Here is a 25113-nt window from a genome sequence, read left to right as displayed (position 1 = left end):
CTGAGCACGAGGTCGCGGGTTCCATTCCCGGCCGCGGCGGCCGCTTTTCTGATGGAGGCGAAAAGCAAAAACGCCCGTGTGTACGAGATTTCGGCGCACGATAAAGATCCCCAGGTGGTCAAAATTAATCCGGAGCCCTCCACTACGGCGCGCCTCATCGCCTGCGTTGCGTCGGCGCGTTAAACCCTACAATCAATCAATCAATCAATCAAACTACGTCAAGCGTGGGCAGAGGGCCTCCCTGCTCAGCGCATGTATCACATGACGTGCCACAGGGTTGCTTGACAAAGTTGATATGTCGCTGGGCTGAGACTTCGCGCACTTCGCGTTCGCGGAAAGCATCGACGTATGGCAGGTGCGGCTAAATAAGAAAAAAAAATCGACGGACTTCAGCCGTGGCAGCATCGCGCGAATCTTGTGAAATGGTCCGGCGGCGGGATTTTCGTTCCACTCCCAGTAAAGATTTCGAGTTATCCGCAATCCGACCCAAAAATACTTCGAGATAAAGGGAAAAATATACATGGGACGTATAGGAAAATGTTCGGTGCCGCGGAAAATTTCGACTTAGCCGATTTTTCGAGATATGCGAGTTCGAGTTAACGAGGTATTACTGTATGTATATATATATATATATATATATATATATATATATATATATATATATATATATATATATATATATATATATATATATATATATATATATATATATATATATATATATATATATATATATATATATATATATATATATATATATCTACTACCCGGACTTCCGTCTACTACCCGGAAGAGCACCATCGCTCGAGTTTTCCAAGAAGGCAATTCTCGCCTGGTCAGCAGTATCCTCGTCGCGAACCACCCACCTGCTATCGATGTGGACTAGTCGGCCACATTTCGCGGTTTTGTCGCCGTCGGCGCCAAGGACCCAACGACGATCCCACGTTCACGTTTCCTCGGCCCAATAACCTCAACCCTGGCACTCGATGGTATCCACCACTGTCGTCAACACATAACGACCAGCCGACCGGTCCACGCAATGGCTCCCCCTCTTCGGACAGAAGTTTAACTCCACCGCCTCTACGCCAGCGCTAGTCTCCATCACCTCGGCGCCGTCCAATGTCGCCACCGCCGGGAAACTAGCCGGCGCGGCCGATGGAGGTGAGGTCGCCGGACAGCCTTTACGAAATATACCTCTGCCCGTTTACATGGTCAAAAATAAGATTGAAGTTTTAATTGATGGTGTGCCCACGATGGCTTTGGTTGACACTGGGGCAACAGTTTCTGTGATGAGTAAGGCATTTAAAGACAGCCTTGGGACTAAAGTAATGTTCAGCTGGGATCGCAGTGCCACGTTTCGAGGCGTTGGTGGTGAGCCGTTGTGGCCCCTTGGTACTTGTACAGTGGATGTGTCATTAGGGGGCAAAAGCTTCAAAGCAGAATTTGCGGTACTTCAGAAGTCTACACACGAAGTTATTCTCGGTATTGACTTTTTGCAAGAATGTGGTGCTAAGTTAGATTTTGCGACTGGCGAACTCTGTGTAAGCAGTGTTCTTTACTCTGCACTTGCCGAAGAATCTTCACGTTCGAGCGAACACGCTTTGGTTGTTTCGCAAGACATGGTTCTACCTCCCCGATCGGCGTCCTTTATACCTGTCATGGTCTGCGATGCTGTGGAGCCTTCCTTTTGTGCAATTGTTGAGCCCATTCTGCCGAACTGCGTCAAGAAGGATGTTTTGTTGCCGCACTGTTTGATTTCCGTACATGGTGGGCGCAGTTCCATATGCGCAGTTAACTGCTCAGCCGCTAGTACCGTTCTGCCGCTAGGGATGAAGCTTGCACTATTTGAAAAGGATACCAGAGTACCCCTGGCAACAGTGAGGGACGAAACTTGCGATTTCAAGGGTGACTGCGCTACGCGTGACGAACAGCTTTTGAAGATGATAAACAAAGGTCTTTCTTCTGCCGAGAGGGAGGCGTTAGCCCATGTCCTTTCAAGGCATGCGACAGTGTTTGACTTTTCCACCAGCCCCGGCAACAAGACCGAAATCCCGCCTTCTCGAACGCGCCACAGCATAGACACCGGAACCGCCCGCCCGCTCCGGCAAAAACCGTATCGGGTTTCTCCTGGCGAGAGGAAGGTCATCGCAGACCAGGTCAACGAGATGCTACAGAAGGGAGTGGTACAGGAATCAGCTAGCCCTTGGGCAGCGCCGGTAATCCTGGTGAAGAAGAAGGATGGTTCCTGGCGATTGTGTGTTGACTACAGACGCCTGAACGCAATTACAAAGAAGGACGTGTACCCTCTTCCTCGCATAGATGATGTTATTGACTGTCTGCACTCCGCCTCCTACTTTTCGTCAGTTGACTTAAGATCTGGTTACTGGCAAATTCTGATGGATCCGGCCCACAAAGAGAAGACGGCTTTTGTGACTCCTGACGGGCTATTTGAATTTAACGTCATGCCGTTTGGCCTTTGTAACGCCCCAGCTACATTTGAAAGGTTCATGGACACAATTTTGCGTGGTTTAAAGTGGGAGATTTGTCTGTGCACAACATTCAACAAGTTATGTAGCGTTACAATATATATACGGCAGAAAAAGTGTTGGCAGTCAAGAAAACCTCGGAAAGCAAAGGGGGGAATGCGGTAGGTCATAGAAACAGGTGAAGAATGTTTTGAGTCAGAAAGAAAGTGGTGAAAAACCCTTATTCTGTTTATATATATATATATATATATATATATATATATATATATATATATATATATATATATATATATATGCGTGTGTGCGTGTGCGTGCGTGCGTGTGTGTGGGGGGGTACCCACACGCGCAAAGAATAGGAGAAGGATTTAGCGGACCTTCCGCCCCAACTTTGGGAGATTACTTCCGTGGTGATGTATGCTTTATTCGTGCCGCTTTTGGGTTGTTGGCTTGGCATCTCGATCGGGCCAAATGCCCCGGTCAAGCCGCCGACAAGGAGTAGAAAAGCAATCCGACTCCTGCGGGCTCATCATATCGCCCGCAGTGTTCAGTGCCGCGCGGGCCCGTACGTAGCGTGACTTCCACCTACGTCGTATACGCTTTGCTCTCCGAAGATGAAACCTCTTTCGGAAAGACCGGTTTTTCCAAGATGATTTTGTGCGGGCACAAACTGTTAGGTTTTCACTGTTGGCCGTGCTTTTGATACCAATTTTGGGGTCATCTTTTTAAGGAATTTAGGCTATGCCAAATCTTGTGCATTGCCTTGCGGCTGTATTATTCGATATCTGAAATACATTGCACTCTAGGAGGGACATTGATCCCTCCCCAGTCCCTCCCCAGTCTATGACTATGGAACCTCCTAGAGTAATTTATGCACTGTACCATTTCAACTGAATTAATAAACTAAAACTGAAACTGAAAAAAAAAACTTGCAAACATTAATTCATAACTTTATTCATGTAATGAGTACCCCCATTTGCTCTTAGCTTTTTTGGCCAGTTTTTTTTTTTTTTAGTTGACGAGAAATGTGCATACAAAAGTTCCGCCTCCCTTTCGCCTTCCCCTGGTGGCTTCGTTATGTCAGCGAAGGGAATATATCCTAAACGGCTGCATGCATTTCGAACATGTAGCGGATTCGTCACTTAGACAAACGGAAAAAAATTTGCCGGGCATAAGTGCCCCTTGTTGCGACTGGCCATCTGAGCGCAGTCACCGGTGTAGCGGCGTTGCCTTGCTCCGTCCGCTATCGACGCGGCGCAGAGCAGAGCGATGAAGTTCTCGAGCGGGCGAAAAGTTGAAGCAAAATTTATATACAATATGTATGTACAAGGGTAGCAACAGCGTTACATGGCTCGCACAAAGGCGACATCTCTACACTCCGTGCCTCCGAAAAGTGTCGCCGATAAGTGCCTCTGGGCGGGTTTTTATACCCCCGGGAGTCGACTGCGGCCCCGAGAAGTTTGAATCGCTCCAATCAGGACACTCGCTGGCCTAAGTTTGAAATCCGACGAATGGAGGCGAAGCGGTTACGTCAGCCGAGCCGCCACGACGGCGAAAGGGAAGGCGACGCCGTCGCCGTCTCCAGGCATGTGGCGGCATGTCGGTTGCCGGTCGTTCACCCGATGCATGATTCGGCCGAGCCGCCGCGACGGGAAAAGAAGAGGCCACTCTGCGGAGATGCAAGTTTGGGCCTGTCGGCCGCGGGCGGTTTGGTGTGGTTTGGACGAGGCGTGAATCGGCCCCCCTGTTGGCGCGTCGCCCAGTGCAGCGAATTCGGGCGGGGCGCTCGGGCACAACACTTTGGAAGAAACCACCCAATACTGCATAACGCCGCCCTCTAATGATAGGTGGGGCTAACCAATAAAGCAGGTGCTGACAAATGGCCTAAGAAGAGGAAAGATATACGAAACCAGCCACACAACATGGCGTTCCGCGCATGGTGCGGTCATGGATTCAGTTGCCTCGCAGAAAGAACAGACCGCTCACGAAGCCGAATTCTGCGAACGTAAACGCGAGTGCGATCGGCAGCGGCGAGCAGGCAGCACCAGCAGTAAAGATGGCGCCTGTCGAGAGTGCCCGTAGGCTGCGGACTCGACAGGATGATCATTAGACGAGCACAAGGGTGCGTGTGGGAAATTTCAGGACTTTCTGGAGAAATATTTCGTATTCAGTTGTGCGGTGCGCGTCAGGGTGTGGTTCCAGAACGCTATTATAGTGCTTGGTAATGTTCGAGATGTCGCGAAGCGGAAACGCGACGGACGTGCCACTGTGCACACATCCTGAATAGGCTGACGTGCCAGCATTAAAATAGTGCGGGCGTGCAAAGATTCCTTCGTGCGCGGGGCTGTGACTGAGCTCTGTGGAGAGCTCGGTTGTGGAAATTTTGGCCTGTGTTTTCTTAAACGGCACAAAAAAGCTCGCACAGCCAGCGCCGGTCTCTTTCAGCCGCAGAGGTCCGGTGCGGCGGGTGCACCTTAGCCTGCTCACTACGCTCTAGCCTGTTCTGTGCTTCTGCGAGCGATCTGGGGACCAGCAGCCAGCAGATGCGCCGTGCTATAGTACGGCGCAGTACGGGGCAATCCCTCGGCGTTCCCATGCCAGGCACGTGGCATGCGCATCCGTGCGGCGCGCACTGTGCGTAACGCAGGCGGCCGTGGCGCGGCGATTGATCCCCTCTGCCCTCGGGTTCTCGCGACGTGCTCTGCACTGCCCCCGGCCCTCCTGCTGCGTGCCACCGGTGACTTCGCTGGCGTCGTTGCGCGTACGCTGTGCAGGGAACTCCTTGTGAAGCTCTATTTCCGGTCTGTTATTAATGCGAGAGCACTAAAAGACCCACTGAGCGAAAAAGGCGGCGTCAGTGGAGCGAAACGCATCCGAAACCCTCGTGACTGCGAGGCATTCCGTAGGAGAGCGTGCTTCTCATTATTAAATAGACCCAGAAAAGCTTTGTGAAGGTGGAAATCAAATGCATTCAGGTGGTAGAACACATAACCGGGGATTTTTGAGCGAAGTGTGAGCCCCATACGTTGTACGGATAATTTGCAGTGTTGTACACGTTCCTCTAAAATAGGAACGAAAGCTCGTTCCTCGTTTCTTCCCAATTTTGGAACGAGTTCCCGTTACAAGTTCCTTTATTGCGAAAGGAACGCGTTCCTGTTCCACATCGAAGAATGGAACGTGTCGTTACATTAACGTTACAATTAGGTTTTTAAATTGAAATATAGTGTCGGATAATCCTGGGGCGAAATTAAGTGAGAAATTTAAAACTCGCATCGAACTACGTATATTATACGAATATTAACACTGCCGGCAGCAGATGATCTGGAGTTAAAAATAATCACAATAAAATCTCCTCGGCGAATTTTTTCAGGGAGCACCGGACAAAGTCCAGACGGTTCTAGGACATTTAGGTGCAGGTTGTTTCGTTGCAGAAATTTCGGTGTACGGACATATCGGTGTACGGGTGTTTCGGTGCATGGACATTTCGGTGTATGGACATTTCGGTGCGCGAACTTTTCGGCGACCAAATTTTCCGGTGCTTGCCTGTTTGCGACAGCCGATATATTTTTATTTCCGCTTAACGTGGGTTATGGACAACAATCTGGATCAGTGAATTTATTTTTTGATTTTTTTGTTTGAAATTCTACGGTTAGATATTTTTGTTTAATACCTATTCCTGGGGACACCTGTTATGCAGCCGATTGAATTCTTTAGCACGGTGTTTTTTTTTTTTCATTTACGGCAGGTTGTTAATTTATAGTCGCTCTTTTTCAGCTAAGACAATTAAACGGTGTTTGCAATGGTCCGACGATTTTTTGTATCTTTTTTTTTTAAATTACACAACCTACAAATATTACATGCACACTCTCAATGTCCAAAACGTGACAAACATTAGCTAGGCCCGCAGAATGCAGAAAGCCTTATGAAGGGTATTACGTAGGCTGGGCTGCCTTGCTCAAATGAATTTGCGAACACTGGTCTAGGATATTGTCGTGGAGGAAGAACGGGCCTTTTTGACAACAGCCGCAGCTTGTAATGTCCTAAATGTTGATTAAGCGCATGTGGGTTGCGCATACAAATTGCTCTAATCCTTTTCGGGGAAAAGCAACCTTCGTTTTATGTTTACATGCCTACATTCACCACATTTTAATTCTTTGTCCTAGCGCCCCCCCCCCCCCCTCCCCTCCCGCCTGCACGCTCTAATCTCGATCAGATTTCTTTTTCAGTCATGTTATTTTCGGTTTAACCTGAAAATCCTACAGGCGTGGCGGAGTTTACTGTCTCCGAAGCCTCACCGCAGTGATTCAAGAAAAATGTTTACATTCATCAGGAGCTCACGAAACCTCTATAATGTGCAACAAAAAAGCCACCCAAAAAGCCGCTGAGAACACAATGGCCACTATCGTTTGCTGGCTACGCCCTTCCGCGTGTCGGGGTAGTACCGATGGTGCCTCCACTCCAGGAATCGCTCTTTCTTTGCCTTCAGTCGCCCCCTTGGAAATCAACTCATCAGAACGCGCATATCATGGTCACCCCAGGCATACATTGCTTTCTCCCATTATGAGGAGCAAAAAAATTGAATAGGCTAGTGTGACGAGAGCAGCAACAGTCGTTTTCAAGTTTTCGAAGTCAAGTTGACGCAATGGTCAACTACAAGTGACACCCCTCTCTCTCTACCAAGGGGGCTGGTAGCCGGCGGCGCTCAGCCTTCTCCTCCCCTACGTAACGCCACCGTAGGTGCGATCGTTGGTTGGTTAATTTTAAGTAGAACCGACACCGAATGGAACGAATACGAGATTGATTGAGAAAATAACTAAAACGGAATTCACATGCGGTTAATCTACCTCGTGTTTCTGTTGTTGTTTTTTTTTTTTTCGCGGATGCTTTGTTGTGGGGGAGAGGGAGGATGGACTAAAAGCAGTAGCGTCTTGCACCGTTGGGTGAAGTGAAAGCAAAGCGCTTTGGTAACACTTAAAGTAGTAGGGTTGTTCACATTAATGTTACAATAAAAAAAAGGTTGAACGGATGCAAATTAACAGCGTTAATTTTTACCATCTACTACAGAAAATGGGTTTTATGTGGCAATGCTCCGCCAGGGTTTAGCGTTCGTTTCCACACACGGCGGCGCAATCAAAGGTGTCGTACGTAAAATCATATCAATTGGCCATGAAATTACAATATTAAAGCTAAAATGTTCAAAGAATGCCTGGGACATCCCGTGACTCAAAATGTCTGGGATAAGACGTCGTGCACAAAAATGTCCGTGCACAGAAATGTCCGCACCGAAACGTCCTGCACCTAAATGTCCGACACGGAATTCTCCGGATCCCGTATTCGACAATCTTTCCCCGCCAGGGACCAATTCTATCGGCCAGACGCGCGTCCTGGCCTCCCCAGGCAAACGATGAAAGATGAAAAGCATTCTCGCTGCTATGCTATGCACCCGTCGAACACCGCGTAAGTTCAACCAGCATGAAAGCAAGCACAAGCTGCGGCCTGCTGCGTGGTTAGTCTTCTGCCTTTGACCTTTGAGGAAACACTTACGGCTGAAGGGCAAGCAAATTGACCAGCTTATAGGAAGAGAAATGCAGTAGCGACTTGTGTATTTTTTTACTCGAGCCGGCATCAAAAACAGCTGAATCCTACCGATGTAACGGCAGGAACGCAGTTCCTGCCGTTCCTTCAAAAACGTAACGAGTTACCGTTACAGTTCCACCGACCCTTAATGGAATGGTGGCGTTACTCCGTTCCTCCAAAAAGGAACTAGTTCCAGGAACGCCGTTCCTTGTAACGCCGTTCCGTACAACATTGATAATTTGTAAACGATTATTGAAGATCGCCTTTCTCAGCCGATCAGCGCGACGCCGCAGCGAGCCGACCGCGGCTGACGTAACACCGACCGCGGCTGACGTAACACCGACCGCGGCTGACGTTACGCCGGTCGCGGTTGACGCAACGGCGATCGCGGCTGACGCAACGGCGAGCCGCCCCCCTGATTCGCCCAATCGCCGGTGAGGTCGGCTGCCGGCAACGTCACTGCCATTGGTTTCCGGCTGCTCTTCCTCCTTCCTGCGCGATCCCGAGGCAAAGGCGGGTCCGCAGCGATTGACGCGTGCCTAGGCGCAGGAATGTAGCTAGCAAAGAACGGAAGCCGAGCGTCGCGATGTCACATGGCTACTCCCAGTGTTTCCAGCTGCTTTGAAAGAAGCAGAGAGGGAGGAGGAATCGATCGGCAAGGGGGAGAGGTGCACTTAATTGCTTTTCGCGCAGCTAATACTGAATGTAGATCAATAATTCCAACGGCATTGCACCGCTGTATTGGTACTACGCGGCAATACAGGCCTTTTGTAACTTTTACAAAAGGCTTTTCTGGGTTTAAGACACAAGTACCGCGCTTCTGGGCAATGCCTGTGCATGCGCAGAGCCACGTGGAAAGCCGTAGAGTGCTGTTCGGCGTCCGGCGGCAGCGAGACGCCATCAAGCACGCGCATTGTCCCAGTGTGGTTCCTCGTCTCAAGGACGGAGGGACGGAGGTGGATAGACGTCAGTGAGGAACGGGTTGACCGAACCTAAGATTTGTCCAGTGAATTACTTTGATTCTACGATGAAATGATGGCCACTTTCGCTAGACCATCACTTCATCGGACATCAGCGTGCACTTGCTTTTTCGCAGTTGGCTCTGTTTTCTAAAGACGATAGTCTTGGGCTGCTTAAACCCGAAAATTTTGGTCTGTCTGTCTGTCTGTCTGTCTGTCTGTCTGTCTGTCTGTCTGTCTGTCTGTCTGTCTGTCTGTCTGCCTGCCTGCCTGCTCGCCCGCCTGCCCTTCGATTCAGCCGCCCGGCCAAAAGGTAAAAGAATTCTTGAACGATATTTTTATGCCGGCAAAACATTTCCAAACTACTAAATATGGTGGCAGTGTTCATAGTTGTTAACATTGCTGAGCACAAAGATGACGTTAGGCATATTTGAAGCAAAGCATATCAATACCTAAGGGATATTTGCAGTCGTCTTTTGATTAAAAATACACGGCTGCTTGTTTTTTGCGATAGCAATTAACAAGTACGCTTTAAAAAAATGCTTCGACCCAAAATTACAAAAAAAAGAAAACGCTCACGGTGCCTCATTGTGGCGGCATTCCAAGAAGTCCAACAGTAACAACACGTTCCAGTAGATGGCGTGCGAGCAGTGAAACGCGGCAAAATTGAATTGATTTGAGCAAACCGGCTTTTACTTCTGTTTTTGCGGCTTTCCTTTTTATGACTTACGGCGCAGCCGCAAGCGCTTGAGTACTACTTCAACGTTCTGCCGACAGACGACAGGCTAGTCCACTTGCCCCGTGCTTGCCCCGGCGCAGGGGGCAGCCTAAGACCGGCTTCTGATACGTGGGGCCAATGGGGAGTTTACCAACTGGCATACAATATCCAGTAACTCTGATTTGCAGAGAAGTAAGCAGACACGCGGCCATTTTGTGTCGTATATTCAGAATTACTTGACGAATCTTTTCAACTTAGGAAGGCGTGTGTCGTCCCTCGAGGACGTTCTTACTAGTTTTGAACATTTCTTGCTTGTTACATTGTTTTGATTTAGTTTGGTCATCAAGAAGCACTGTAAACCCTAGAAAATTCGTGACTGTGCGAAAGGAAAGCGCCCACCGTATACGGCAAACCTTTCTTACTGGTCTTTGATTTAAACAATTTCTCTGCGTTGTAATTTCTTCAAAGTGCGGGATAAGTTTGAACCCTGCGTCTTTAGCTCGTTCAATGTTTCGTCTACATTCTAACGAACAGTCGCAGGTCGGCTTCACCACAACGCTTTGGAAGGAGAATTCCGCGTTAGCAAATTTGCGAATTGGGGGATCGACGATGCCCAGCACGGGATTTGAGTCAAGATTAGAAGCTGCTCAGGAACAACCGCACAAGGCGTGCATTTGCGCTACTGTCCCTCCGCCGTGTCGATTCCAAGCATAAACATAAAATGCAGCCTGTTAAAAAAAAATGTTCAATACTCATGCGAGTTGCTGCCCTTTTCTGGTACTGAGGTCCCCACGTCAATGCAAATTCGCAGGTGACCTATTTTACTAAACAGAGAAACATGGAAATTTGCAAACAGGGAAATTTAACTCAGAGCCTCAGGTATGCTTGGCACGATGAATTCGCTCCTGTTTTTTTTTTTAAATTATTATGAACTCACTGAAGATTGAACTCAAATGTCAAGACATTGGGGACTCTACAAATTCTCTATATCATATAATCTTTCTGCCAATTTCTTTACAAGTACAAAAAAAAAAGCGCACGTCCTGACTGAACTGGCATCCTTTCTACTGCCTAAAACACGGGAATCGGTGAGTAAACACCGTTTCATCTTGCCTTTCGTTTCTGAGAAAAGTAATTGTGCGTTCAATTAACTTAAAACAAAACAAAAAAATTTGGGCCGAAACTCTCTGCCGAGGAATGGTCATATGGTGCGTACCATTCCCACTGGAATCGTCGCGCTTTGTTTTGGGGCGACCGGGTGGTGTTAACCGCACCGGTACAGTTTTATAACCAGCGGAACAAAATTGTATTTTTTGTTTTTGCCTTGTGTGGTGTCGCTCGCGACAGTGGGAGGACGAATCCTTTTTTTTTTTTTGCTTTGTTTTCGTTCCACTTTTATCTCGCCTCTCCTCTTCGGCAACGTTTTTTTAATTAACGGGGACAGCCTCTTTTTCTTTATGGATTGTTTTTCTTGTGCGCTGCTTGAAACTAGTAGCAGCGCAAGGTTGTTTATCTCTATATACAATGTTCTTGTTCTACGTTTGTCCCGCCTATCTTCGACGTTGTTTTTTAATTTTTTTTCTTTCTTTTCGTGAAATCCCATCCGACGAGAATTTTTAATTCAAAGTGAGCGTTGTAATTTTTGTTTATGTACTTGTGTTTTGCCTTAAACCTGGGCAATGTTACCTGTGGGCTAAGCGATGTACAAAACCATAAATAGTGGCAGCAGCGGCAGCAGCGGCAGCAGGTGGAAAGGTATCGCCCAAATGTTTCGTCTTCAGGCTCTCTATTATGCAAGGCACACAAGTGACGTTGTTGGTGTTTCGCGCCACGAAAGAGTTCGAATACCCCGAATTCCGAGGTCCTGAATGCTGCTCATCGAAACATTAACTGCGAAAATCCCTCGACTTTTCCTGAAAAGTAAGAACTCGCGCGCGGATTATGTCTTGCACATGAGAAGGTCCTAAACTGCCGCATGCGTCGCATATAGGCCAGTTAATGGTAATTTGTATTGGTGTCTGTCAAAACGGATCAGATGCCTTGTACTTTAACTCTAATACAGGAGTACAACATTTAAAAAGCGTGCTGACGAAAAAACCACGCTTAGAGACTCACCTGAAGAACGTTTTTTTTTTTCGAAACATACATCGGGCCTAGATAGACAACCTTAACTATAGAAGTCAACTTATCTGACACTGAAATTCCCAACAACCACCCGTGTAGCCACGCCTCCAACAATTTGTCCAACAGGACATTATTTATTAGACTCTCAGACTCGTTTCTGCGCTGACGATCACTTTAACTACAAAATTTTCCGCTCTTTTTTTGCTCGAATATGTAGATACTAGCGGTCTGCGAGAGAAAAATGTAATCCTCGTGTAGCGAATTTCTAGTACCCGTTCCGAGCATGCCGACTCGATTCACATGGCGGGGATTCCGTAGCCAGTGTGCACTTAATTACCCAGCAGCAGGATTTGACATCTCAACAAATAGCATACCCGGGGCAAGGTCCGTTCGCGCCGCTGCCCGCCCCCCTTTCTCTCGTCCAGTTTCCGAACTCGCTTCCGCGTCGTTCGGGCCCGTGTCGCTTTCATTTCGCGGCCAAGGCGCCTTCTCCCGGCGGAACGGAAACGATTCGGCCGGAAGAGCGATGGTGCGGCCTCCCTTCTCGGGGCCCCGTCTATTTGTCCCGCCCGATCTGACCATTTCAATTACTTGCGCCTCCGCTAAGCGATAGGCCCCCGAGACGGCCGCTCGTCGAACTGGGCACGAACTCTGAAGCTAAGTGGGAACGATAATAACATGCAGCTTCTCGCTTTCTGGGGTGTTCAAACCTGATGGAGCTCCTCCAAACGTGTCGCAGGTTGAGACTTGCACTGGGAAGCGCCGCACTCCCTCGAGGGAGTCCGCATTATTTGGGCTAAAAACTATGGGTGACTGGATCGCGTAATTCGCGCAAAACCTATCGTTCCATCGAGGCTTCGCCTCGTGCCTCCATTGAAGCGTCACCACCCGGACTAGAACAATTCGCCATCTCAGAGGCTGAGCTAGTGTAGGCGCACCGAACCCATATATACGCAACCATATGTGGGACATGCGTAATTGGAGAGCTAAGAACTTACTTGGGTAATCTGAGATTTCATTAACGTGTGCTGCCAGTAGATGAGCGTCGTTACATTTGTATTTGGCCCCATCTAGCAATACAGCCATCGTTGATGCGGAGTTGAACCTGTTTGTCCAGCTATATAACTGTCTTACGTTGGATGTTTTTAAGGCATCGGACGTAATCCGAAGATTGTGGGCTTGGACTCCACCCAGAATATGTGGTTTTCGTTAGTTTCGTTGTAGCTTAAAAAGTGATTACTTTTATTCCAAAAAAATAACTACCCCCCCCCCCCCACAATATGCTTTTCTTAGCGCGCTAGGACTGCTGGCTTTCTTTCTGTATTCATTCAACGAGCCCTTCATTTCTAGTATATATATATATATATATATATATATATATATATATATATATATATATATATATATATATATATATATATATATATATATATATATATATATATATATATATATATATATATATATATATATATATATATATATATATATATATATATATATATATATATATATATATATATATATATTGTAAGCGCTGGTTAGTGCCCCGACACCAGAGGAATGTGCGTCCGGACAATCCCCCGGTAGTTGTACACAAACGGTATGTGCGAAGTACTAGCAGAAGGGTATGCGCCAGTGGACTCGTACACCGGACGCCTGTCTTCCACATGCAATCATGCTTCATCATCGTCATCAGTTGTCTATCATCATCAACGCCCGTCTTGGTTGTTCTCTGGGGCTCGCTCCCTGTCACGTAGGACAAGGCTCGCCTAATAAAGACGTTCCCCAAGACTACTGGTGCGCGCCTTACAAGTGGTGGAGGTAAGCTCCTTCGATCCCGTGTACCTCGACCCCCGGCCTACCCCTGGAGCTCCGCTCAGGTCGGCGCAAGGCGCAAGCAATCACTATGACGCAAGGTGGCCCTACCGATGTGAACGCCGCCATGGGTGCTCCCTCGGCGAGTTTATCGGCGCCAGCCTGGACAATAACCTGTCGGCAGCGCGAACCCCGGTCTTTTACTGGGCTTCCCCATGAAGACGTGGAGGACTGGCTGGATCATTACGAGCGAGTCAGCTCCTTCAATCGATGGGACGATTGCCTCAAGCGGAGGCACGTCGGCTTTTACCTTGACCTAATAGCAGAGACATGGTACCACAACAATGAGCGCGACTTGCCTGACTGGCAGCGCTTCACATCGGAGCTGCGCCGAGTCTTCGGTGCGTCATCCATGCGTACCGAAGCCGCCAAGAAGAAATTGGACGAGCGCGTGCAACGACCTGGTGAGTCCTACACGTCGTACATTGAGGACGTCATCGCCTTATGCCGCCGTGCGGATACAGACATGACGGAGGAAAGCCGAGTGCGCCATGTCCTCAAAGGAATTTCCCCCTTGGCATTTAACGCGCTGGCCGCACAAAACCCTACCACCATTAGCCAGATTGTCACGACGTGCCAGCGCCTCGATGACCTTCAGTCACTGCGTCGGCAGCCAATCCAGTGGGATAGCCGCGCCTCGACGGACGAAGCCGATTTGCGCTATTTGATACGTTCGATCATCCGCGAGGAACTGGCAGTGCAGACATCGCACGGTTTGTCCGAACCACGCCGCGAGGCCTCCATACCGGGTCTGCGTGAACTAATCAAGCAGGAGCTGGCTTCCCTTGTGCCTCCCTCAGAACCTAGAACGGACGTTCACCCAGTCTCTGACCCCGCCTTGGTGGCTCCACTGCCTTTTGCTCCCAGTGCTCCAGTTCTGACGGCACCTCTCCCTGAACCTGCATGTTCCCCTCTGGCAACTGTCTCTGCTCCTGTCAGTCGACCGCCTGTCCCTTCGCATCCAGGCCATGTCAATCCTTACCCAGTGCCACCTGCTGTTCCTCCGCAGTTTGCGTACGGCTACCCGGCTTGGCATCTTCCGCGACCCATCTGCTTCTATTGCGGCATCCGGGGGCATGTCTCCCGCTTCTGTAGACGGCGCCAACAAGACGAAAGACTCGCCTACTCCACCATCCCACAAGGCAGCCGTCAGCCATCCTACCAATACTACTCCCAACGGTTCCACGACGCCAGACGTTTTCCCTCGCCTAACGACCACCCGGATCAGCAACGCAGCCCCCGGGTCCCGAGAAGAAGTTCGCCGTCCGCCTCCCGCCGCCGCTCTGTCTCGCCGCTTCGTCCGGCCTCCCAGGGCGCCAACTACCACACGGAAAACTAGAAACTGCAGTTTCTGGGGGCGAAACTGCGTTGCGATGGATTTCTAGAAGTCCCCCTGATCGGCCATCAAACACATTATCTGTTGTTGTTGAAGGAATTGATGTGGAAGCTCTTGTCGACACTGGTGCTAGTATTTCTATAATTCGGGAAGACGTGTGTTCCAAATTGCGTAAAGTACGAACCCCCTACCCTGGTCCCTCTCTACGTGGTGCTAACAACGCCATGATCCAACCTTCCGGAGTCTGTACAGCCCGTGTTACCATTGCCGGCATTCGACATCACATTCAGCTCGCAGTACTACCTTCATGTGTTCATCAGATGATATTGGGTTGAGACTTTCTTAAATCGGCGTCTGCTGTGATCTCGTGCAAAGAACCCTTGCTTCGTATGACCGACACTGACCTGGCCAGTGTTTCTGATTCCCCAGAACTACGACTGGTGGCCGCCTCCTGCGATTTTTCTCTGCCTCCTGGACAAGAAGCTATGCTCTCCGTTCACTGTGCCGAAATTCTCGATGGCGATGTGTTTATTACTCCTACCGGAAAGTTCTCTCTTCGCGGTCTTCTTGTACCCCCCTGCCTAATACGGTTTTCTCGTGGAACTGCTCTTCTGGTCGCACAGAATACTTCTACCGAGACTATTTTATTACCTCAAGGCGCGACCATTGCTTCTGTTCCGCGCGACGAAGCAGTGAGCGTCATTTCCTTCGAGTCTATTTCATCTGCAGAATGCTCGGCCGGTCATAAATCACCATCGCACGCCATTGATGATACTATCAGTTCTGATCTCACACCGGAGCAAAAGAAAACACTATTGGATCTTCTGGCCAAGCACGAAACCCTATTTGACTCCGCCTCCTCCTCCGTTTTGCGGCAAACATCCGCAGCCACCCACCGAATAGAAACAGATGGTTCTTGCATTATTCGCCGCCGCCCATATCGCGTCTCACCAAAGGAGCGAAAAATCATTCAGGAACAAGTCGACGATATGCTCAAAAACAAGATAGTCCGTCCTTCAACGAGTTCATGGTCGTCACCTGTTGTTTTAGTCCAGAAGAAGGATGGTTCCGTGCGGTTTTGTGTCGATTACCGGGCGCTAAATAACATCACCCGCAAAGATGTATACCCGATGCCTCGCATCGATGATGCTCTAGACACTTTGCAAGGTGCAGAATACTTTTCAAGTCTAGACCTGAGATCGGGGTATTGGCAAATACCTATGCACGAACAAGACAAAGAAAAAACAGCATTTGCCACGCCTGACGGTCTTTACGAGTTTAACGTAATGCCGTTCGGGTTGTGCAATGCCCCGGCGACATTCGAAAGAATGATCGACACGGTCCTGCGTGGTTTGAAATGGAAGACGTGCTTATGTTATCTTGATGACATAGTTATCTTTTCTACCACTTTCGAAGAACACCTTCAGCGCCTCAATGACGTTTTAACCTGCCTTGCCAATGCCGGACTGACCCTCAATACGAAGAAATGCCGCTTCGCAAGTACATCTATTAAAGTATTGGGCCATCTAGTTAGCAAGGAGGGAATCCGGCCCGACCCCGATAAAGTGAATGCTGTGCTGAATTTCTCGCGCCCAGACCGCCAAAAAGAACTCCGAAGCTTCTTAGGATTGGCATCCTACTTTCGTCGTTTCATCCGAAACTTCGCTTCAATTGCTGCGCCCCTACACAAACTCCTGGCATCTGGTACCCCATTTATGTGGTCCGAGGACTGTGAAACAGCCTTTAAAAAATTGAAGCACGCACTTACTTCCGACCCTGTTCTCGGACACTTCGATGAGGAAGCACCGACCATCCTTCACACCGACGCCAGCGGACACGGAATTGGGGCTGTGTTATTACAGCGAAGACCTTCCAACGTAGAGCAAGTAATTGCCTACGCAAGTCGCGCTTTGACACCTGCGGAAAGGAACTACACGATAACAGAACAGGAGTGTCTTGCAGTAGTTTGGGCCGTCCAGAAATTCCGGCCATACTTGTACGGGCGGGATTTCACTGTGGTCACTGACCATCACGCTCTTTGTTGGTTGGCTTCCCTCAAGAACTTAACTGGGAGGCTTGGACGCTGGGTGCTTCGTTTGCAAGAATACAACTACCACGTTGTGTACAAGTCCGGCAAGAAGCACACAGATGCAGACGCCCTCTCACGTTGCCCGTTATCCTCGACCCAAGATGGTATTCAGGCGTCTTCTGAAACAACGCAATCCTTAAATATTGCGCCAGTGGACTCTCGCGTGGAACCACCCAGTGATTTCAGTGCTTTCCAAAAAAACGACAGCTACTGCCGGAAGCTCATTGACCAATTGAGCGGGGCGAGTCGACCCAGCAACAGCCGCTCACGACGACAACTCAACAAATTTCGAATTATTAACGGCACTCTTCACCGCTACAACTACCATCCAACAGGCGACAGATGGGTGCCCGTCATTCCCCGTCTTCTTCAACCCAAAATTTTGGAGGCATTTCACGACGATGCTGTCGCAGGTCATTTAGCCTTCCACAAGACATTCGACCGCATAAGAAGCCGATACTTCTGGCCCGGCCTATCCGCTAGCGTGGCGAAATATGTTGCGTCGTGTGCCGCGTGTCAGTATCGCAAGCGACCCACTTCCGGCCCCGCAGGGACACTCCAACCCCTGCCTTGTCCCTCATCTCCATTTGAAGTTGTAGGGATTGATCTCTATGGCCCTCTCCCCGTTACCTCGGCAGGACATCGGTGGATTGTTACCGCCGTAGACCACCTCACTCGCTACGCGGAAACGGCTTCTGTTCCCACAGGCTGCGCTACCGAGGTGGCTGAATTCTTTTTGAAGAATATTTTCTTACGCCATGGTCCTCCCCGAGTTCTTCTTAGCGACCGAGGTCGTGTATTTCTTTCTGCCGTGCTTGGAGAGGTTCTCCGCGCAGCCGAGACTGTTCACCGCACTACGTCCAGCTACCATCCTCAAACGAACGGCCTGACCGAACGGTTCCACCGCACCCTTTCCGACATGATTTCTTCTTACATTCAACCGGACCACAAAAACTGGGACATTATTCTTCCGTTCGTCACGTACGCATATAATACCGCCGTTCAAAGTACTACAGGATTTTCGCCATTTTTCCTTGTTTATGGCCGCCAACCAGCTTCTGTTCTTGATACGTCTTTCTTGTCCGCACCAGTACTTCCCAGAACCAACATACCCGATGAGTTCATTTCTCGACTGGATCATACCCGTCATCTAGCTCGTCTGAGGACAACAGCTACACAAGAAGAGCGCAAGGCCAATTATGACGCCACGCATCGCGTTGTCTCCTTCAAAGCTGGTGATGAAGTTCTGCTTTCTACTCCCCTTCGTGCCCCAGGACTTTGTGAGAAGTTCTTGCCCCGCTACATCGGACCTTACACCATTGTAGAGCAGACTTCCCCTGTGAATTACCGAGTGACCCCCAACGCTAGTGTCACCGACCGTCGCTGTCGTGGACCCGAGATCGTGCACGTTTCCCGGCTCAAGCCATTTTTCTCTCGGCCTACACACTCTTAGCGTCCGAGTCGGCCGCTCCACAGAGGGGGGGGATATTGTAAGCGCTGGTTAGTGCCCCGACACCAGAGGAATGTGCGTCCGGACAATCCCCCGGTAGTTGTACACAAACGGTATGTGCGAAGTACTAGCAGAAGGGTATGCGCCAGTGGACTCGTACACCGGACGCCTGTCTTCCACATGCAATCATGCTTCATCATCGTCATCAGTTGTCTATCATCATCAACGCCCGTCTTGGTTGTTCTCTGGGGCTCGCTCCCTGTCACGTAGGACAAGGCTCGCCTAATAAAGACGTTCCCCAAGACTACTGGTGCGCGCCTTACAATATATATATATATATATATATATATATATTGTGGTGTCTCTCTACCTCGCAATATGCATAACCCTAGCATTGCACAAGGCAGGCATTCATGCACACCGCGAGGAACCACCGCGGGTTCGAGCTAGTTGAGCACGCTCACGATACTGAAACGCCGTCGCGCCAACTTAACACCGCCTCTGTTGGGCAGGTGGAGAAAGGGGCGACAAAGGAATATGCCCAGGGCACGGAGGGAAGACGTTTATTTTATACTAACATTCTAGTCACATATTTTACAGTCCCAATTACAGAATTTACAGTACACGTACGTACTTCCCGTTAGGTGAAAGGGGCGATGGGGCGCCACGCGCAAGTGCGCACGTTCCGTCGGCGCAGAGCCAGTGGGCTCTTCTGTCAGGGCAAATTCCGGGGTGCACGCACGTTGTGCGCGCGCGCATCGCCGTGCTGGCCAGATCGGCTCGCAGCAGCGAGGGAGACGGGGCCCATTCGCTCACAGGCGCGTACCGCACGGCGTGATCGTCGAGTGGTAGGTACGGCCTTACTATATGCAAGCGTAGGGGCAACAGGAGCAGCCTTAGGCACGGGCCGCAGCCGGAAGGGCTGGTGGGCTTTCGCCGGTGCAACAGAGTTGCAGCCGGCTGGTAAAGAAAGCGTCACATACCTTCGGCCAACGCCTTCGGCGTCCTGGAAGCGTCTCCCCGAACGGACCCCCGCGCAGGGCGCGCGTTCGCCTCCCGGCGAGAGTCGTGTTCGGGCATCGTTCAAACGGACCAATGAGGTGAGGTTAGCTCCGCTACCAGGGCGGAGCCCCCGCTGCGTGACTGTGTTTTATCGCCGCAACGGTCTCTGCAGGCTTCACCTCACGCAAGAGTTTGAGAGACGGCTCGGCTCTACACAGAGGCGCCAAGACGAGCCGGAATTTCGGAGGAGAGAGGGGAAAAGCGCCGCGTGATGGCACAAACCCAGTGATCGCGCAATTGCGAGGAGCCACCGCGGGTTCGAGCTATTTGAGAACGCTCACGGAACTGAGACGCCGTCGCGCCAGCTCAACACCGCCTCTGTTGGGCAGGTGGAGTAGAGGGCGACAAAGGAATAAGCCCGGTGTAGTACATCGGAAGGCGTTTATTCGCGCCAACCCCTTCAGTTACAGTTCAACATCCCCGTGGGTGGAAAGGGACGATGGGCGATCTGGCGCCACGCGCAAGTGTGCGCGTCCTCGGCGCGCTGAACCGGTGGGCTCAGCAATAAGGGCAAAATCTGGGGTGCTGGCCGATGGGCTCGCAATAGAAAGACACTGTCCTTCCGTTCCCAGGCGCGTACCGCACGGCGCGATCGTCGAGTGTCAGGTACGGCTAATATGTGAGTGAACGGACTGAGGATCAACCGAAGGCACGGGCCGGCAGCCGGAAGGGCTAGCGGCTTAGAGCCGGCGCAAAAGAGCTGTGACCGGGCGGTGAGAAAATAGTTACGCACCTTCGGCTGTCCTCCTGAGCGTCTCCCCGAACGGACCCCCGCGCAGGGCGCGCGTTCGCGTCCTGGCGAGGGTGGTGTTCGGGCATCGTTCAAACGGGCCAATGAGGTGAGGTTAGCTCCAACACCAGGGCGGAGCCCCCGCTGCGTGACAGTGTTTTATCGCCGCAACGGTCTCTGCAGGCTTCACCTCATGCAAGAGTTTGAGAGACGGCTCGGCTCTACACAGAGGCGCCAAGACGAGCCGGAATTTCGGAGGAGAGAGGGGAAAAGCGCCGCGTGATGGCACAAACCCAGTGATCGCGCAATGGCCTGGGCGTCAGGATCCCCACACTCCCCTCTCCTTAAATGCCCTCGCCGGTCTGAGAAGAGTTGACCGGCCATCGCCCAGGCATGCAAAAGACGGCGAAGAGTAGAAAAGTATGCATGCACAAAGCAGTCTCAGCCCCCAGCCCATCAAAAGACTCTACAGACTACACTAACTAAACTATTCCCCTCCAGCACGAATGATAAATACAAAAAAAAACTATGCGCCACACTGAAAATATCGATTACATAATGGCTTGTAAAACATGCAGAAACAAAAAATAAAAACATCAGAATACAGTGAATATAAAGCAATGTACAATGAAACCGACACTGAAATATACATGACAGTAATCGGCCAGGCATGCACACAGAAAAATAAAGCTAATAAAATATACAAGGATTACAATGAATGCGACACTATAATAATAATAATAATAATAATAATAATAATAATAATAATAATAATAATAATAATAATAATAATAATAATAATAATAATAATAATAGCAATAACATATGCATGCGGGACCACACTACGCTACATATGATTACATAAAAAAAAAAAGAACACGCGCTACCTCTAGAAATGAATTACGGCAAGTCAGGAGACACAGGATGCTACAAAATACGCTAAGCTACTACGAAAATACTGGTATCTACAAAAATGCGGGAGGCGCAGTCTCGTGGGGCTTGCGCAATGTTCGGCGGCTGGGCGCGCAAAAGTTTTTCGACGAAACGTCCGTTGTGATCACGGAGGGGAGATAAAGGTACCAGCTTCGGAATGGGCTCACCATTGCTCCGAGACAGCAGCCCCCATTAGCAAACACAGGGGTGAGCAGGTGAGTGTGAACCCCCGTCCGGACGGGCAGGTGACCGTTCCCACCTTCTGAGGCCAGGAGCGGACGCGGCCTGACCAGTACGCCGGCAGATATGATGACCACGGTGGCGCTGCTCAGGTAAGGACCTCGCGTGGCACTCGATGGGTGCCCCGCCAAGGAGCGACGAGCAGCGCTGGTGGTCGCTGCCGCCCCGCGTGAGCGGCGCAGCAGCCTGACGATAGCCGTGGCGGCGATGACGCATGATGGGGCTCCAAAGACAACACCACATTGTCCGTATCTGGAGAGGGCCCTTCTTCCGCAGCTCACAACTGGCCACCAGTCCCGCTCTCGTCGGTGCAGGGCCGCCCGGCTACGTTCGCCTGCTGAAGGCGGTCAGTTTGTGGTGCCTCTCTACCTCGCAATATGCATAACCCTAGCATTGCACAAGGCAGGCATTCATGCACACCGCGAGGAACCACCGCGGGTTCGAGCTAGTTGAGCACGCTCACGATACTGAAACGCCGTCGCGCCAACTTAACACCGCCTCTGTTGGGCAGGTGGAGAAAGGGGCGACAAAGGAATATGCCCAGGGCACGGAGGGAAGACGTTTATTTTATACTAACATTCTAGTCACATATTTTACAGTCCCAATTACAGAATTTACAGTACACGTACGTACTTCCCGTTAGGTGAAAGGGGCGATGGGGCGCCACGCGCAAGTGCGCACGTTCCGTCGGCGCAGAGCCAGTGGGCTCTTCTGTCAGGGCAAATTCCGGGGTGCACGCACGTTGTGCGCGCGCGCATCGCCGTGCTGGCCAGATCGGCTCGCAGCAGCGAGGGAGACGGGGCCCATTCGCTCACAGGCGCGTACCGCACGGCGTGATCGTCGAGTGGTAGGTACGGCCTTACTATATGCAAGCGTAGGGGCAACAGGAGCAGCCTTAGGCACGGGCCGCAGCCGGAAGGGCTGGTGGGCTTTCGCCGGTGCAACAGAGTTGCAGCCGGCTGGTAAAGAAAGCGTCACATACCTTCGGCCAACGCCTTCGGCGTCCTGGAAGCGTCTCCCCGAACGGACCCCCGCGCAGGGCGCGCGTTCGCCTCCCGGCGAGAGTCGTGTTCGGGCATCGTTCAAACGGACCAATGAGGTGAGGTTAGCTCCGCTACCAGGGCGGAGCGCCCGCTGCGTGACAGTGTTTTATCGCCGCAACGGTCTCTGCAGGCTTCACCTCACGCAAGAGTTTGAGAGACGGCTCGGCTCTACGCAGTGGCGCCAAGACGAGCCGGAATTTTGGAGGAGAGAGGGGAAGCGCGCCGCGTAATGACACAAACCCAGTGATCGCGCAATGGCTAGGGCGTCAGGATCCCCACAATATATATATATATATATATAGCGATGGCCTCTCTTCTAGAAGTCTTGGTGCCATAGCCTAAAGAGGGTTCAACGCTGGTCGACCACTCTTGACATGTCGTAGACACTCGGGTCACGGCCCGGTGGTTAAAAAGAAGGTCCCCTTCACCTCGAGAATTCCGAGTGGCGCTGGCTACCACCCCCAAGCGCAAGAAACAAAATACCTTAACATACCTTAATAACTTAATAATAATAGCTTAATACCTTAACCCGCGAAAGGGGAGGGGAAACAGCCCCGCCGGTAGCGTAGTGGTTATCGCACCAGACGCGTATTCTGGAGGTCGTGGGTTCGGATCGCACCCGGCGGGCATTTTTTCTCCTCTTTCATTCTGTCTTTCAAGATTCTTCATCTGTTTCAAGGACCTACCACATTCTCCCCTTTCCTTTCTGGGGCATTATTGACTGCCAAACTTAATTCAACGATCCCCTAATTTCACACACACACACACACACACACACACACACACACACACATATATATATATATATATATATATATATATATATATATATATATATATATATATATATATATATATATATATATATATATATATATATATATATATCAGGTAAGTGAAGATAGAGGCACACGAGAAAAGGATTAAAAAATCAAGTTTCCTGAGGTTTCAGGAAGAGGAAAGAAAAAAAGTCCTCTTCCTGAAATGTCAGTAAACTTTATTTTTTTAATGTGTTTCTCGTGTTTCTCTGTCTTTACTTACCTTATCTTCTCGCGCTCTTTGTACGTTTCTTGTTTGCAGGCTATATATATATATATATATATATATATATATATATAGTTCAGAAATAAGGGGCTCGTTAAAAAATACAGAAAGAAATGCCGGCAGTTTACAACGCCAAAGGAGGCATAGGGGGATCCAGGGTGTCTAGAAAATTGTCTGATTCAATTTCCCTGACTTTTCCAGGTTTTCCATGACCATTTTAGTTGAAATTCCCTGACTAATACAACACGCGCTATTTTGTGGAAACGGTCCGTGAAGCATATAAAAAGCGTAGAGAAAACACATTCTATCATACGGAAAAACACATTTGTTGCAAGTGCCCTAATTCTCAAAAGGCACGTTGATTAATTTCAGTTTGTTCAGTTTGAGGTTTGCTTGCCTTCAGTTACGGCTTCAGAGAGTTTATTTCATCTTGCGGGATAGAAGCTTCAAGTTGCGCTTCAGCAAGCACCTTTTGCTTTTTTTCTTGATTGTCCTGGCTTGACATGCGACGTGAACCGCATGGTGCGTTGCGCGTGCGCGTTGCGCGTGCGATTTCGTGCGTGCCTTGTGCGGCATTTTAGAGAACAGCTCCCGTCACCACTTCGCGGTCGAAGCCGCCGCCGTGTTGCCGCCGCCGGCAGCACCACTCGCAGCGTGCGGGTAGTTCCGCGGCAGCGTCAGCGCGCCTCTGACGTGCGCGGCTCGTTTTCGCGAGCAGAAAACACCCCATGCGGTTCACTGGATTCGCGCTAAACCATGTTCCTTTTTGATTATGTAATTCTGGCTCATGATGTCATAAGGAAGTTCTTTCAAGATTAGCTCCCAAAAAGCGCTGCCTATTAAAATTCGCTCGAAAAAAAAGCCCGTTTTGCGTGCGATTTGGGCACCACCTAGACGTCCCTCTGCCGCAAATGCACCCAGCAACCTAAGCCAGCTGCGTGAACCGCACGGCGAGTTTCTGCACGCCATTCGTGCGCGGTATTTTCACGGCCGCGTCGACGATTTCGTGCCTGCGGTGGCTCCTTTCCTGCACAAGCCAGTGCGTTTGTGCCTTGAGTATCATTTTAAAGAGCGGTTAGAAGCGGCCGTTGGAGCTACCGCAGTACTCCGCGGCCGCCGGCCGGTGCTGCCCCCATGTTGCCACCGCCTACCGTTCGGCACGCACCGTGCGCAGGGGTTTCCCCAGGCATCGAATCAAGGGGGGGTGTCTCAATGGCTCTGGGGGGGGGGGGGGGGGGGAGGTCATAAACTAGAAAAGCTGTTTTTTTATCCCACTAGTTAAATAATAGACGTCTGTTAACCAAACGCTCATCCCCGTGACGTACGTTTTTCATTTTCTCTCTCTCTCTCTCTCGCTATATATATATATATATATATATATATATATATATATATATATATATATATATATATATATATATATATATATATATATATATATATATAT

General features: G+C 50.0%; 1 protein-coding gene and 1 non-coding gene across 2 annotated transcripts in view; both read left to right on the top strand.

Annotated features, from left to right (window-relative positions):
• Positions 1 to 25113, top strand: part of LOC144144444 (lysosomal alpha-mannosidase-like) — a 522591-nt gene that overhangs the window by 366899 nt on the left and 130579 nt on the right. The window lies entirely within an intron of this gene.
• On the top strand, positions 23177 to 23249 carry Trnat-cgu (transfer RNA threonine (anticodon CGU)). The gene has a single exon. It is a non-coding gene; the product is annotated as a tRNA-Thr (tRNA).

This window comes from Haemaphysalis longicornis, unplaced genomic scaffold (genome assembly GCF_048455015.1).
Source record: "Haemaphysalis longicornis isolate Haplotype H1 unplaced genomic scaffold, Haemaphysalis longicornis Haplotype H1 scaffold_1, whole genome shotgun sequence".
NCBI lineage: Eukaryota > Metazoa > Arthropoda > Arachnida > Ixodida > Ixodidae > Haemaphysalis > Haemaphysalis longicornis.
The sequence above is the reverse complement of the archived record's forward strand: the minus strand, read 5'-3'. Positions and strand labels throughout refer to the sequence as shown.